The 14,561-nt window shown below is 44.1% G+C and overlaps 1 pseudogene; it reads right to left on the bottom strand.

Moving 5' to 3' along the window:
• Positions 1–7,941: 7,941 nt before the first annotated feature.
• Positions 7,942–10,024, bottom strand: LOC131299506 (uncharacterized; annotated as a pseudogene).
• Positions 10,025–14,561: the final 4,537 nt, after the last annotated feature.

A 14,561-nucleotide genomic window follows, 5' to 3' on the forward strand; every position in this document is an offset into this window, starting at 1 on the left:
GAAATTGGATGGGGGGATCGTCGTTGATTTGAAATTGGATGGATGGATCGTCGTTGATTTGAAATCGGACGGATGGATCGTCGTTGATTTGAAATTGGACGGATGGATCGTCCTTGATTTGAAATCGGACGGATGGATCGTCTTGATTTGAAATCGGACGGATGGATCGTCGTTGACTTGAAATGGGACGGATGGATCGTCATTGATTTGAAATTGGACGGATGGGTTGTCGTTGATTTGAAATTGGATCGTCGTTGATTTGAAATCGGACGGATGGATCGTTGTTGATTTGAAATCGGACGGATGGATCGTCCTTGATTTGAAATCGGACGGATGGATCATGCTTGATTTGAAATCGGACGAATGGATCGTCGTTGATTTGAAATTGGACGGATGGATCGTTGTTGATTTGAAATAGGACGAATGGATCGTCGTTGATTTGAAATTGGACGGATGGATCGTCGTTGATTTGAAATTGGAACGGGCTCTGCTTTGAGGGGAGTCCACGTGAACCAACGTGAAGCTGGGCCACTTTGGGCTTTGATTTGGAGATAAATTTGGACTTTATAAGAGAGTTGGGCTTGAGGCCCAAACAATAGTGGCGTACGGCATAATGATACTGGCGTATGCCAGGAATCTTGGTCAAACCGGCCCAAATCCAGCCCAGACCCGGCCCAGCACGGCCCCCACATCGTATAAACTTCTGTATGAGTGCAGAAACCGCCATTCTTTCGGTTTTCGAACTCCCAAAACTCCCAAACCCTCTCAACTTCTCAATTTCTCATTCAATCCCTCATTCTCTACCATTATTTGCTCAAATCAGTGCATCCATGGCTGAGCCCAGTGAAGGTGGCAGCAATGGCGGCAGTGGAGGAGAGGAAAGGCAAGCAAGGGTTGAAATCGAGGTTCTGGGGCAACAAATCGATGATCAACCAGTGGAAGAGGCTGTTTCGGGTCCCGGTGTAGTGGTTTCAGGCAGGGATAGCGACGGCGATGGCCATGTAGCAGAGGTGGGTGGCGACGACGGGCGGTGTACGCCAGGTGTGGTGGGGCGTATGCCTGTGACGATTGATGTAGAGGGTCCACGGGTTCGTCGTCTAGACTTCCAAAGTGGTGTAGAAGGGTTAGTGATCACCGGCCTGGGCTTGGCCGGAGCCGGCGGCAGCGGCAGCGGCAGTGGTGGTGGTGATGATCGACCGGCGACACCACCGAAAGACCCGGCAAGGGGCAAGGATCCAGTGGTTGAGGAGGGGGTATCCGAGGAGGTGCCTATGGAAGAGGTTGAGTTTAGGCCTACAGTGGGGCCTTCGGCGCACGTTCCTATTACGCACGGGGACTTTGCTGAGTTTGTGACAGAGGAGGAGCTTGGCTGTTTGCTCCGAGAGAACCCAGGGGTGGTGGCTGCAGTGCGAGAGGATCGGCTCCGGCAGGTTGAGAGAGCTCAGGAGGAGGAGCGCTTGAGAGCGGAGGCTGAGAGAGCCAGGGCCAAGGAGGAGGCCTTTGCGCGTGAGACCGAGGTAGCCGAGAAGGCTCAGGGGGAGGTATGGTCCTTTGAGCGTGCGGTGACACTTGCAGAGTCCTTACGGTAGGCGCCCTGTGCTAGTTTTGTCGCGGATACGTATGTTTTGCCCGAGCCACACTTGTTCATACCGTCCGGCGTTGAGAGCCTCGCACCTCTGCGGGATAGCTACGACGCAGAGCTCATACTGAGAGACCCACAGAGACACCTATCCGTGGATTGGGCACAGGTATACTTTTGGACTTACTTTGATATTCATGCTTTGTTATTGTAACAGTACGTAGCTTGAACTGGCGTAGCATAGCTTGCAATGTACATAGGTCAAAACCTTGAACTGTAGCTCGACTTAGAAAGCAGAACTTGGATAGTATGCCTCGACTTTGAAACTTGACTTGACTAGTAAAAGACTCGACATAGCTGAATCGACTTGCAGAGCACCCATAACCTCGACGAAAAACTGCTAAGGCCAGGCTTGAGTCAATCATAAGCTGCCTCGATTGATAACATAGTACTTTGAACTTGAATTCGACTAGGTAGATTGCTATGACATAATAAGTGCCAGGATGGCGTGCCCAATAGTTTGAATCGACCGAATGACAAACAGAATACCTTTGAAATCAACTGAGAAGTGTGCCTTGATAAAAATAACGCCCTGTATTTCGGAACTTGACTGAGAAATGCCCTTGATTTGATTCGACCGATAGCAGAATTGGATAAAGTAATACGAGTACCCGGTAGCTTTGATCGACCTTTATAATGCTTGTTTCGACCGTATAGTTACTTTTGAAATTTTGAGTTTGACTGACTAGTTGGATTGCAATTGCTGATGAAATTCTTTCTGTTGTTTGTCTTTGTATGTAGAGAGGAGCAGCCAGCACTCGGGGTCACGGTGGTCCTGCGAGCTCGCTTGAGTTGTACCGAGGGCTGCCGGAGCGAGTTAGGGCTTTGGTAAATGCTGCAGGGTTCCGGCCGTTCATCCTCACGTTGACGGCAGTGAAGAGTGACCATGCCCTGCTTACTGCACTAGCTGAGAGGTGGTGGGATTCCTCGAATACCTTCCACTTTTCGATCGGGGAGATGACAGTGACTCCATCAGACTTTGCAGCTCTCACTGGCTTGAGGGTAGGAGGAGAGCCTATCCCATTTGACTCAGAGATTTACAGAGATACCGGGGCGCTGGAGTGGTTCTTAGGGCAGGCACCGGTAGGCGAAGCAGAGACCATCCATTACGACCAGTTCAAGCGGTATTTACAAGGGAGGGCGCCAAACTCAGAGCAGGAGGCGGAGCAGATGGCTAGTGCCTACTTGTTGTACTTGTTCGGGGCTACGCTGTACCCGAACAAGCGATCCACAGTGCACTTGTCTTACCTGTCGGCCCTCCACGACTTACGCACAGCTTCTCACTTTGACTGGGGAGGAGCAGCTCTGGGAACGTGCTATGGTTTCATGGGGGAGTTCTCACGGGGGAAGAAGGCGACTACCGGTTACTGGAGAGTGTGGGAGGTAAGAAACGAAGCTTGCAATTCATTTCCTATTTTCCTTTATTGCACTTGTCTTTGATTTGCATATGAACTGTATCTTGATGCTTTGATTGTCTGAACATTTGCAGTTGTGGGCTTATGAAGTGCCGAAGATGTACCCACCGGAGAATAAGTGTCCAAACTTGAGGATACTCCCACATGCTATGATCTGGGGACCTTTGTACAGCGGCAAGAAGAAATCGAGAGGGAGCCTCCTAGCCTTCAGGTCATACCTTGACGAGCTGTCAGGTACTCAGGTAAACAACACGTCAAATTGACCATTCTGCCCTTAGAATTGCTTTAATGATGTCGCTGACGCATATCTGACTCTGAATCTTTGCAATTGTTTTGCAGGTAGAGTGGGACCCATGGAGTAATGCAGAGCCTGAGCCTAAGTACTTAGCGAGGAGCAGAGTCGTGACAGCGAGTCGGGTGCTATTGGAGTCGGCCTTTGGGTGGCGGTGGTACTTAGGTGACCGGGTGACATGACAGTCACTGGGCTTTCTTGAGTACCAGGTTCCTGGGCCCCTTCTACCTCATGCTTCACATACGGACAAGTACACTCTGGCTGAACTGCGACGCTTCACTATTCCGGCTGGCCTTGCTGTTTTCTTGAGGCCCAAGCGTGACTATGCCGTCTACCGGAGACAACGCCTGGCGAGGCCACTTGGGGTTTTGGAGCACATTGCCGTGCAGGGCGAGGCACTGGAGGCCGGCGAGGAGAGGCGGAGCCGGGGGAGTAGGGCAGCTCGCTCGAAAGAGAGGAGTGACTACGCCACAGCGACTGGGCTACCTCGGCTTTGTTGGACACTAGCGGTGTGGGACGCGTAGGGAGAGGAGGCCATAGTTCGGTTTGAGCCTGCCAAGACAGAGCCAGCAGAGATCACAAGACTGGTACGATACTCTTCATCCCCTGTACTTCCCTTACTTTACTTTCGGCATGTATATATATCTGGCTTGCATTCTGAAATTTTTTTTTTTTTTGCCCAAAAATGTAACACAGGCCCCGATGGAGTGGGTGCGAGAGGCGGCGCGCTTGATGAAGGCCATGGAGAAAGAGTTTCACAAGATAGCTAGCGGTGCCTCTTTGCAGTTACACTACCCACCGCCAGCTCCAGCTCCAGCTCCTGCTGTACAGCCTCAGGTATAATTTCCCATTCTGTTCTTAGATAGGATTGCATTCCAAATTTCCTGCACTTAGCATTTCAATATATACAATATGCACAACGTATGCTAAATGATTTGAATGAACATGCAGGGACGTGTTAGGGCGGCTCCTAGGAGGAAGAGCGTGTGGCCTCCTTCACAAAAGAAGATAGCACCGAGCTCCTTTCGGCCAGCGGCGAGCGTACAGAGGGGAGTGCAGATCACTCCAGCTAGCGAGGAGCTCCAGTTCCGCCGAGAGCTTAGGAAAAGGCCCGCGGAGAAGAGGCCTGCCGAGGGACCCTCACAAAAGAGGAGAAGAGAGGAGGAGGAAGAAGAAGAAGAAGAAGAAGAAGAAGAGGAGCAAACGTCCCTCAGCAGCAGCTCTGACTCCGCGGACGATCCTAGGTTCCGGATGGACCTGCGAGAGATGGAGGAGAGCGAGGAGGATAAAGACGACGAGGACCTCTTTGATGACTGAGGGCTATCACCGAGCCTCGGTTTATTTTGCTGCCACTTTGACATTTTGAGATAAATACTTGACTTTTGGGATAGGGCCTACGTGCCCTTTTGACTTTTGGGCGAGTGTGCCTTGGTACTTTTTAGTTCTGCCTGGGCCGTTGTGCCGCTTTGATACATTTCTGCCTTTGCTTTTTGACATGGTAGTATATAATTTCTGCATTTTCTGTTTTATCGATTTCCCTTGTTTTGCTGAGATTTGGTAAAGGAAAAGAACAAACCATCCGCTAACATCTAACATGCATTAATGAATGCTCTGAATCGACCAAAAGACACTTGCATATGTACACAATTGACTTAGCTCGAAGAAAGAGGGATAGAGAAAACCCTAGGATACGACACATATCCCAGACACGCGGAGGATACGGAAAATTTGGGCGTAAGTAGGCCAAAATCCGACACTGACCCTTTGAAAAGACAACATAGGTGCATAACAACTTGTATGAGTTACCAAAACTGGTACAATTGTCCCGGTGCGAGGAAAATATCGAAGAAAAGCTAAAAATGCCACAAAAACAGACATAAGACGTAAAAGATGACTCGATATGGTCCCGGACTGAAACCAGCACTCCCGTATAGTCACATAAGTCCTATGTAACATGTACGGTATGATAAAACTTGGCGAAAGCCCTTGAAACGAGATTTGACCTCCCGTATCCTTGATTTTAGCTTGAAACGGGCCACCGAGGGTCCGAAATCTTCATCGGGCGTGGCTTGCAACCCTCATTGCTTTCTGCAATCTAGAATTGTCGTCAAAGCTTGTCAGATTGTGGCCGGATTTTCGCCCGAAGACTCGTTGAAGGATGGCTCCATCAGCGGTATATAGGAAAATAGCATTAGATCGAGTAGATTGAAGGCCAAGAAAGCGAATGATCATAGAATGGCCACACATCTCCAGCTTCTTTTTTTTTTTTTTTTGAAAGTCAGTCAATCTCATTTCATTAAAAGTGCCCATTGGGCAAATACAGGAATCCACCGAAGTTACAGAGATACAGGCTAAACAAGAACAATAGGTAGGAACCTAAACTCTACCACCGAGAAATAAGCACATACTATAGAGCAGAGTCGACACACGAAGTTCAACCAATAGAGCTGTTCACCGTAATAGAGAGTAAGCATCTATAGGAACAGAACCTAATCACTGAATAAGCAAGAAAAACAGGGGATCCCATTTCGACAACTCAATCTTAACCCCGAAAAACTGCCAACGGAGCAAGGCGACCAAAAAAAACCACCATCGTCGGACAACCTCACGGGGCGCCGAATTATTCGCCCACCATCCCATCCACATCGGATCTGAAAAATCAGACCAGTACAAACTCCGAACTAGGGAGACCAGCCGGAAAAACGGAGAAAAAAAGAAAGAAAAAAAAAGGAAAAAAAACCCTAACTCCATCACACTATTATTACCTCGCCACCGGCCACTAACCGCTGGATCTGAGAGAACAAGGCAGGGCCCGGTCGAGTCAAGCCCACAGAACACCGGCCGGAGGTTCGATCATTTGGAACTTCGTCGCCTTGAAACACCAACGCTCGCCAAACCAGACCGGAGAGATCAGAGATACACCGGAGGGTCAAGAAGACTGGAGGAGGAGAGAGGAGGGGGGGCGGGAGGGAGGAGGGGGGCGGCGGCCCCGCCTCCTAGATCTGGAAACAAAGGCCTTGGTTTTTAGAGAGAGAAAGTAGAGAGAAGGAGGAGCGAAGGAGAGTCCATCTCCAGCTTCAAAACATGAAGACAGTCTAATTCACGCATTGACATTGAACACATATACAGGGAATCTATTTAATTTCTTCATTTGATTCATTCTTCTTAATAAAGTGAAAGTAGCCAATAAGTTGTAAGTTTTTTCCATTATTGAATTTCATTCGTTTTATTAAGTGTCTGTCAATAGCTATTTGACCAGACTTTAGCGAAACATATAGGGTCCGGTAGAATCTAAGGGATTGTATGTTCTAGCCTAAGGTTAAGCGTCCTTATCAATTGTTGCAATCATATGATATGTGTAGTCCACATGCTTTCTTGTATGTGTTATTTTCTAGCTAATATATGAATCGCTTTTCATTCATTTTATTAAGTTTCTATCAATTGTTGCACTCTTATATGATATGCGTTTAGTCCGTATGCTTTTTTGTATGTGTTATTTTCTAGTTAATATATGAATTGTTTTTCTTATCGAAAGAAACTAGCGATCAATTAGTAATATAACACGCCTATGGTATTATAGGCTAGCAATCAACCCGTGCTATATATGCACAGGACTTAACATTGCATCCATCGTAATTTTTTAAAAGCAAAAAAGCTAATAATAGGCCTTAAAGAACTGGACGTCCACTTTGAGCAAAGAACAAATTGGGCCAACGCTGTTTTGTGAGAGTTAATAAATGCATGGGCCAATAACAAGATTATACAAGGGAATCAACAAGCTAGCTAGGGCCTTGATTAAAATATTACCACTACTTTAAAAGAGCTAATTTATAAATTGTAAAAATTAATTACGTACCTTGAGTTAAAAGAAGTATTTCAGCTCAGAAAAAAACAATATGCTTCGTCAGGGGCTAGTAAAATAACTTCTTACAAGAGAAAAATGATTTACTAGGAAAAAAAGAAAAAAAAAAAAAAAAACTTCGTTCTCCATGGGCTCATATGTCAAAGATTTAATTAATTTCAATAAGCCAGCTTTTAAGAAATCAATATTGTCAGAGAACACAATCGAAATCAACTATTTCTAACACTAGTTTTCGATTAAAATAGTATTTGCCTAGAATCTCAAGCAGTTTATCAATTGGCTTCTTGGAACAAACCATCAAGGTTGCCCACACCCCTACTGTTACTCTCTTGGGCCTTGTCGCTCCAACTGGGCCGTGTAGTCCAGTGCGATCAAATTTGCATCATCCAAGAAATGAGTCGCAAGCGTGCATGCAGTGAGATTTCTTCGAACCATATAATATTACATTGAGAGACTGCTTGATTAATTTCCGTGGTTGTTAGATTAACGGATTTCCCACCATTATCTTCGTGCTCTTTTAATGCTTTCTTTTATTTATACACATTAGTAGACTTCATTAAATAATTTAGATCTATCAGTATAATATAGGTTATAAGTTATAGAATAAACCAGTACAATAAAATTTTGTTTGTTACATAAAATGAATTTGCAAATAGACCACAAAAAATGAATGCCTCAAACATCGTGAAACAACAAAATACACCAAAAGTTCCACTGTCGACAATGGCTTACTCTATGGCTCTTTGGTTGGTTTAGTGGTTAGCCCAAACCCCAAAGGGAAACAAAGGGTCGTAATGTGGGTCGCCAACGTTCATCGGGAGCTGATCGACAGTCTTGAACCAAGTCCGAGAAAGTTTTCCAGTGAAACCATAATCCCCGAACAAAACATCGGCGACGCCTTGTCCTTCCGTTCCCGGTAGCCAAGCGGCTACAAGGGCGTCCATCGCTCCGACATACTGTTCAATCACCACAGGGCGTCCGGTTATGAGGACGACAACGCATTCCACTGCTCCGCAAACATTTGTGATGATGCTCGGGCCCGGTTCGGGGATCGTCAAATTAAAGCTGTCGCCAGCCGTCTCCGCGTATGTATGCTCTCCTACTACAACGATGCCGTAGGAGAATTCTCCAGTCTCGACGAAGCTGGGATCTGGGTCCTCATTGTATACTACTTCTGTTGTCGGGTTGACCGTGCTTTTTATGGCAGTAAGAACTGTGGTCCCTGCGTAGGGGAAATAAAGGCAATTTTCATATCTATCCAATTGAGTAACTATTAAAACTCTCTAGGATGGTTCTGATCACCTCCATACGTCTAACAAAAACATATTCTTGACAAAAAACTAGCGCTACATATGTGAGGAGAATGGTCTGTCTTGAAAAGTATAAAAAGTTTTTTACGAAAAAGTCCCAAATGCCCAAAAATGCTCTTAGTGGAATGGTGCCTCGTTTTCGATTGAGATCATAGCCAATCTCTTTAATCTCTCTTGCAAAATTGTAGTTCAAAGGTAAAAATAAAATCCTTGTTAGCTCACTCGATTTATTTTAGCACTTATTGACGACATACCAACTGATAGCCAAGATTGTCAGCATGAGTCCCTGCAACAAGTATTTTCGATGCCTTCTTAGGAAGTGGTAACAATGGCTTCTCAGCTGATTTACCATTCTTCAGCAATACAAGAGATTTCCTCACAGCTTCCCTTGCCAATTCTCTGTGCTCCTGTTAACGACACATATCTGAAAACTCTAGCGTTTTCCAGCGAAAGAATAAGGAAAGACAAAAACTACACCTGATATGTTGTTTTGTATGGGGTTGGGGTTGTAAATCTTCTCTAAATATGTAACATATGATGTCCCGTGGAGTAGGCAATTGTCAAATCTCGTAAAATTATTATCTATGTTTTTATTGTGTACGCGTTTATGGTTATGGACATAGAAGTATAGACTTACTAACCTGACATCCAAGATAGTTAACAAAGCTATAATCACCATTGGGGCTTTCAAACAGGCCTGCTGTGAACTTCACTCGCAGTATCCTCTTCACTGCATCGTCAATTCGGGTCATTGGAATGAACTCTTTCTTCACCAAAGAGGTCAGAACGTCGATGAATTGTGTGTAGTTGTAAGGAACCATGATCTGAAACAAGCCCACAGCCACATTAGTCCTTTGTTGCAACCTGACGGTAATTCGTTCTTTGTATCTTCTAACTTCGAAAAATAAGTAAAGTACGAAAACAACGAGTTGATGAGGAGTGAGTGACCATGTCAATGCCAGCACCGATTCCTGTGAGGACAGAGTATGTATAGTTAGCATCAGGTGGATTTGTGAGCTGATCAATGCCCTGCCAATCCGAGATGACAAATCCCTGAAACAATTGTTCGATTCATACTTAAGTTTAGTTGCATATAAATATTCCCAGTCCCTCACAAACTTAAAGGACAAACATTTAGTTCTATGTCAATGATTTATTTACATTGAATCGTAATGTGTTCTTGAGGTAACCGGTGATAAGCTTACGATTGGAATGCATTTTTACGCCATTCCAGCTCGAAAAAGAGATCATCACGGTTGATACGCCTTTCGCAACAGCATTGGCATAAGCTGGCATGTGGATGCTTAACAATCCTTTCCAGCTTATTTCAGTGTTGTTTTCGTTGATTCCATCAGTTGTTCCTCCATCACCCACATAGTGTTTAGCGCATGCCGCGACCTTTTTCCTGCACAGTCAAATTCGGAAAACCAGTGACGATTAACAAAAGATACAAGTAGTCAAGATTAAAAGCAAATACAAAATACAAAATTACGTAGCTTGTATCATCTACGACAACTAGTAATTGCCCAATGCTTTCTAAATATAGTCTAAATGAAGTATCAAACCTCGCTTTTCCGAAGTTTTTTGTGTAGATACAAGTACAATGGTTCTTTTTAACGTCCCATATGAGGTGAGTCTTGGATATGTGTATGGTCTCACCTTATGCGAGATGAGCATTACAAATAACCGTGAATTATAAAAAAATTTCTTCTCTCAACAAAATCTACTTCTCGGAAGCTTCAAACATGGTCCATCTAACCAAGTTTATAAAATAGTCTAACACAACAAATGTTACCAAATCTGTTTAATTCCGTTAGTTGTATTCAAGAATAGCATCATATATATTAAGAATGTATAATCATATGGAATTCTAACTCAAATTCAATTTTTTGAACCTCCACTCACTCAAAAGTAACACCCCTATTGAACAATAGTTTTGTTCTCCTACCTATTAGTTAAAAAGAAAAAGAATTTGACGCAAAGAATTACTAATGGCCGCAAAAAATTACTCCTGGCCGCGAAGAATTACTATGGGCCACAATGAATTACTCGTGGCCGAGATGAATTACTTTTGGCCGCAAAGAATTGCGAGACCATAAAGTAATTCGATACGGTAAGAGCAATTCGATGCGGCCAAGAGCAATTCGATGCAGCCAAGTGCAATTCGATGCCGTCAAGTGCAATTCAATGGGCAAACTGCAATTTGATGTGGGTGCAAATAAATGCGGCCAAGAGTAATTCGTAGCGGCCAAGTGCAATTCGATGCGGCCAAAAGTAATTCGATGTGGTCAAGAGTAATTTGATGCGACCAAGAGCAATTCGATGCGGCCAAGACTAATTTGATGCGGCCAAGTGCAATTCGATACGGTTAAGTGCAATTCAATGCGGCCAACTGCAATTTGATGTGGGTGCAAATAGATGCGACCAAGAGTAATTCGTAGCGGCCAAGTGCAATTCGATGCGGCCAAAAGTAATTCGATGCAACAAAGAGTAATTCGATGCGGCCAAGTGCAATTCGATGCGGCCAAAAGCAATTCGATGCAGCTAAGTGCAATAAGTGTAATTCGATGCGGTCAAATGCAATTCGATGCGGCTAAGTGCAATTTGACTGATAAGTGTTAGGAAAATAAGGAAAATTTGAAAATAAGGAATCAAAATAAGATTAGGAGACATTAATTTTAGTTTTTCTTTCATCCTTCTTCCAAATATTTATTCAAGTATATTTCTAGTTTTACTACCCGTATATCTCAGTTATAGAAAAAATATGTACAAAATTCGATGGTCCAAAACATAGAGAATTCAAAAACCGTTGTTCCATATTATATAGATATAAATGTTCAGGTAAGAGATTTGGAAAACAAGAAAGTTCTGCTTACTTCCGCTTCCAATTTTGAGATGGAGTATGTGCACTGTGTTTAGAGCCGGTGCATTGAGTTGGCTTTAACACTTGGTTTGAATGTTTTAGTAAGTGGAATTCCCAATTGGAACTAGAAATTTTCAAGGTTAACATGGTCGTATTGTAAAAGTGAATTGCCAGAATGAAAATATCCCTGTCCTCTCTCTCTAACTTTCCTCTCTCTGGTAACTAGGGTATTAGCCCCGCCGCTGCCGCCGCCGCCTAGGGGGAGGCGCCGCCGTCCCTCCTCCCCCCGGGCTCCCCTGCCCTCTATTTCTCTTCTCTACCTCTTTCTCCCTCCTCCTCTTCCAGCATCGATCTCCTTTCCCTTCCCCGTTTCTGCGTTTCTGGGCCACCGCTCTCTTCCGCGTGGAAGGGTGGGGCGGCTGCTGTCGCCTCCGACTGGAGGTCTCGCTGGTCTCCTCCGGATGCCTAGCAGCGTTGGGTGGTCTGTCTTGTGCTGCGGTGGTGGTGGTGGTGGTGCTGGGTTAGAGATGTAGATCTGTTCGGGGTGGGTGGTGGTGGAGCGTGGCAGTTTGGGTTTTTGGAGGTGTAGCTAGTTTTTATTCCTAACCTTGTTTTGCAGGTGTCCATGTTTCCAAAATCGATCGGTAAAGATGGTGATCTTTGTTCGGTGGTGGTACAGTCCGGCGGTAGTGAGGTGGATGCGACTCCCATGTTTGTCTGCTCTGGTCGTTTTTTGTGTGCCGAAGTCTGGTCGCCGGCTGTCTGAGCTCTCAATCAGGCGAGGGGTTGGTATCTCGTTGCTCTGGTGTGGCACTGTTGCTGATGAAGATTGGGTTTTTTGATGTTTGTTTGTGTTGCAGGGGACTGTTTGGGTTTGTTGTTGCTGTTGGTTGTGGTCTGGCCATCAGTCCTTACTTGCTAGGCCGGTTCCGGCCTTCACTGCCGTAGGCCGGTTCCCGCCACCGCCTCTACATCTAGGCGAGGCCGGCTCGGCTTAACGGCGAGGCTGGGCTCCAGTGATTTGTGCGGTGGTGGTTGCCAGTGTAGTTAGGGTTCTGTGGTTTGGTTAGGGTGGGCCGACCCAGGTTTGGGCCAGATTTAGGCATTTGGGCTTTTTTGATTTATTTGGGTGCTGGGTTATGTTGTATTATCTTATTTTGTTATGATCCCTGGTAGACCTTTAGGTGTTTTGGACTATGCATGCCCTTGTGGTGTATTTTCCAACTCTTTGTTGGATCCTCTCCCCTTTTTCCCGTGTTTTAATAAAATTTCATCTTTTGCCAACCAAAAAAAAAAAAAAAACATGGTCGTATTGTTGTGGGGTTCCAATGGAGACATGGAATACCCTGTGGGGGGAGGCAGTGTCCATTGATGAGGAAACAGAGAAGGCGGCAAATTTTTCTTAAGAGGAAAGTTCAAATGTGTCCCCTCTTGTCTAGGTTTCATTAGCCAAGTCATCTGGTCGGATTGCGAATTGAAGGAAAGAAACACATGATTAGGGTCGTGTAGGAGCAAATGGTCATTCATAACATCATGAAGACTCAATGTCAATGCAAATGTCAATCGCCGGAGAGTTTCGTGAGATTGGTGCTGGATTCGAGGGAAACACAGCATGGATACAAATTGGATGAGGGCACGTGGGAGCTTGATTGGTCATTGGTGTGAACCAATCTCTAAGCAATTGCGAATCAATGGTGGGAGAAATGAGAGAGGAAGTCGCCCGGACAATGATTTAAAAATCGGCCATTATGTAATGTAACAACCAATAAGTAACGGATTTTTCGCCTTGCAAATACCATTGCCCCCAGATATATCAGAGAAAGGGAAACTCGCATGTATATCGGCCGGTTCCCCTTATGTATCAGTCTATTTCCGTTTCTGATTCACAAACCGATTTTCCGTCATTACGGCCAATACTCGACCATTACGATGATTTCAGCACATCAAACTTTCTTTCCTACAAAATGAATTTTGAAAATTGACATCCGCAAAAAAAATATTCCCGTTACATATCGGTTCAATACTCTCGATATCGTTACACCTCAACTATTACCATTACATGGTGGCTTATACCTTTTAATTAAAACCTTGCCTGCGTGATTCATAATGACAGTCAATGGGCCTCCATTGGAAATAGAATTGGGCCCAGTCATTGGGCCTTCAGAAATTCATACCGCAACATATTATCAGTTTCCTTAATTAGGCTCAGTTTGAATGCCCGTAATTAGGAATCATTGATTTTGGAAATATTCTAAAGTCAAACATTTCCTTTTTATATTGATCGAGCCAGGAATCCAAGATTCCCATAACTCCGTTCAGTTGCCAGGAATGTTGTACAAGAAAGTTATTCTCAGGAAAAGTCAAGTAAAGTGAAGTAAAGGAAAAAGAAATCTATTTTCCTGTGATTGTTCATTTGACAAAATTTTTTTGCAGGAAAACTAAAGTTTAGTGGTTCATTTGTCAGAAAAAGACACTTATGAGAAACTTCTTTATTTCCCATGGCAAAAAGTAACTTTGAGAGCTAACACATACCGGAAAATGTATTTTATCTAATGCAAAGCCTTAACATGAAGCTTAAAAAATAAGTAGATGATAACTAAATAAACAAATGCTAAATAACTATGCTTGATTAGTTGCTGATACAAAAACTCATTGATAAACTGATGATTAGTAAGTACAAAACAAAACTGAAGACTAATGACAAGATAAATAAATACTTTAAAAAAAATCAATTACTAATTTTTTCTACAACAATTATCTTAGAAAGCATCACAATAGTCGAAATTATTGTTGCTCACGTAAATTTCAAAGTGCCTTTCTAATAACCTAATTTGTATTTTTTTGGTATTGGCGTCATTCGTTTTTTTTTCTTACCCTCCAATTATTTTGGCCCCACAATGGAGAAAACTTTCCCGCAAAATCTTATGCTTTTGGCCGGATCACTTTTGCAAGAAAGTAAATCTTGCAAGAAAATTTAAGAACATTTTTCTCACTACTTTCCTGGTAACTAAACACTATAAAAGTTATGAGAAAGTTGATTTTCTCATCATTTCCTGTATTTTCCTGACAACTGAACGGAGCCATAGGGGGTGGGAGGGATCAAATTCCTCATGTACTTAGGAATGTGATTCCTCCTGGATTGGGAGATTAATAATCTCATTCTCATTCCCACTCTTCACA

The sequence above is a fragment of the Rhododendron vialii genome, chromosome 9a (assembly GCF_030253575.1).
Source record: "Rhododendron vialii isolate Sample 1 chromosome 9a, ASM3025357v1".
Lineage (NCBI taxonomy): Eukaryota > Viridiplantae > Streptophyta > Magnoliopsida > Ericales > Ericaceae > Rhododendron > Rhododendron vialii.